The sequence below is a fragment of the Copidosoma floridanum genome, unplaced genomic scaffold (genome assembly GCF_036245765.1).
Source record: "Copidosoma floridanum isolate Cflo_tuat_1 unplaced genomic scaffold, Cflo_Japanese_pri ptg000005l, whole genome shotgun sequence".
Taxonomy (NCBI): Eukaryota; Metazoa; Arthropoda; class Insecta; order Hymenoptera; family Encyrtidae; genus Copidosoma; species Copidosoma floridanum.
The window spans coordinates 12,005,902-12,008,747 of NW_028321882.1; the positions used below are offsets into that span (position 1 = coordinate 12,005,902).

At 35.5% G+C, this 2,846-nt stretch overlaps 1 pseudogene; it reads right to left on the reverse strand.

The window, feature by feature from the left end:
* Window positions 1–342: 342 nt before the first annotated feature.
* Window positions 343–1,564, reverse strand: LOC149375693 (uncharacterized; annotated as a pseudogene).
* Between the last annotated feature and the right edge of the window lie 1,282 nt (window positions 1,565–2,846).

Here is a 2,846-nt window from a genome sequence, read left to right on the forward strand (position 1 = left end):
AATAGGTATACATAATATCGGTAGTTGAAATAATTACCAAGGAACGTAAGTATTGTTCGGGTCAAGTTTATTTTTTATTAATGAGCAGATAAGTTAGGTATAGCGCATACATATTTTTGATCCTCTATATCGAGGTGTACACAAATTCTGTCAATGTCCATTGTTTCAATAACAGTAATCTCTAGTGAAATGCTCAAAACTTTCTTAATATGCATTGAAAATCCAGTTACGTCTCCAGTTGTTATGACATTACACAATGTATACTCTTTGTTCCCTTCTTCATCTATAAAGAATTCAAGGATTTGTATATATCTTTTATCTTTTGTTATTGCATGACAGTTGTCAGATCGAGGATTTCTTTTCGTGGATGTGTAACAACAGTGTCCTTTGATAATTTTTCTGAATGCACGACTCTGGTTCGACAACTGTAGATATGTAACCCACGTCCTGGCAGGTTTTCTATGCATACCAAAGTAACGAATATCTGTAATTTTCATACTTTTTTTTGAATTTTTTTTGTCTAGATAGGATATGATGTTATCAATTGCAGAATTGTTTTTGAGCGATACATGATTTTGTAACACGTTAATGCATTGTCTTATAGTTAATATTCGACATAACTGATGAATAACACCTTTTGCGGCGTGAACCATACGACCTAATTGTCCAATACCAGTCTCAAAGACGTAGCCTGAACGTGACCACAAAGGTCCCCAATTCATGACACTGCGACCTAAGTGGACTAGCTGGTGTACATTATATGTCATAGCACATTTGCCGTAAAGTAGCTCTGTAAACGCAACAAATTTCTTTAAAAGTTGATCTGCATGATCGAGTTGATCTCGATGTACATTGTCTTGATAAAGTGTGTGAAAAGCCTCCACTAACAGAGCCCGATGTTTAGTATAGAGTGCCATTCGAGGAAATAGGGAAAGAATAGGTATGCTGTAGTATAAAATCCAATTCTCGTACTCACGAGCTTTCCACCACTTTCTGTCCGTTAAATCACGTGATAATCGTGCTATTTTCGATGGAACCTTTTATGTAGATAAGATATTATTAATTTTTTCAATGTCACTGCTAGACAAACTGTATGGCTGACTTTTTTCTGTAAACCATATCCTAAAAATTGCTCGGCTATGCCTAAGCAAATGTTATGCATTATGTCTGGCACAAATCCTTCTATTATATTGAAATGTTGTAATTCAATTAATCTCGATGGCCCTTTAATGCCACTGCAAGCTTGACCAGATGTTAAGCTGTCTTTCATAAATTGGATTGTTTCAATTTCAGTCCTTTCTGCTATCACCTCATCCATTAAGACATACTTTATGCTACCACCTTTTCCAGTTGACACGTAAACGCTAGGATGCATGCACCACCCATAACCACTATATCCATTGTACTGGACCATTCCTTGCATCGGCGCCCTGGCCACAGAATCGACGCATGAGCACACTGCGTAAACTTTTATGCGCTTTTCTTGACCATTCATTGTACAAAGTATATCTTCATTTGACATTTTATTCATATAGTTCACAAATGGCTTTAGAAAAATATTCATATCAGGCTTCGTTTTTCCAAACCATAATCCGCAAACCAATGGATTTTTTGCTCTTATGTGAATGGGTAACTCGTTAATAACCAATTGAATGGGCCACAAAGAAAATTTAGAATTTTCAAAGAGTGGGGAGCCGTCTGTATTAAATGTAACTGTTATAAAGTTCTCTTTGTCTTCTGCCGATAAAGTTTGCATAAGCTGTTTGTATAAAGCTTCATCAGTAAAATCAGTTATACTGTTGATATGTCCCACTCTGCGATTTTTGAGTAACTCATAATCATCTGCGTTGGCGCTCATCAAGAATGCAATTTCATTATCTACTTCTAAAAGCGCAAAGAAATCATGATATAGAGGATTCTTTAAAAATACCTCTTGCCCACATGAGCATTTTGTTGTACGCTCTGTATCATAAAATCTTCTTAGGTATTTTCTGCAATTACTGTTTGGATAAACTGCATGTAACTGAAGATTGGAGTTCGAATTAAACATCTGATTAATAAGATATCGAGTGTCCGGCAATACGTTACATCCAACAATACAATTAATAAATTTGCATAAATCTGCGATTGCAGACTGGCACAGATTATAGACCAATGCAAACTTGATGACTAATAGCACTACCTCGGATTTAGAAAGTGGCACGAGTGCATCTAAGGCCTCGTTGCTTTCAGCGTCGTTCAGTATATTTTTTTAACCGTTGGAAAGATGTTTTACCAGATGAGCTATTAGTATCGTTCTGCAGACGTTCACGAAAATCATTTAATTCGTCCATTATACTGCTGTCATGATTACTGTACGTGTGGTCAATAATAGGATTATTATCAGCTGCAACTGAGTCGTTTTCATCGCTATCATCGTCACTATCAACTCCAGATTCTTCGTACAGATCGGACAACCACAACTCCTGCGTACAGAATAAAGTAGTTATATCTCAATTAGAAACAACCTTTTATCTCTAATTATTATTTATAAAAATGATACGCTTTAAACAGCAATAATAGCAATAATGAAAGTAAACATGTCGGGCAATAATAATGTTTATCATTTATCTATTTAATAAATTTGTTTGATTCAATGATTCGGTGCACTCCGAGCGATACATTTAGGAGGCGTTTCATGTCAACTCACACACTCACTAGTGCTAACTTAAAAACACCTACTAATCAGTCATTGGGTTTTTTTGAAGTTAGGTTTTTTTTACAATTCTAATAATTTCATTGGAAAGCTGATGAAAAAATACGGTTACCCTGTGTTTTAATATTTCTATATAGTACACTAACCGGGA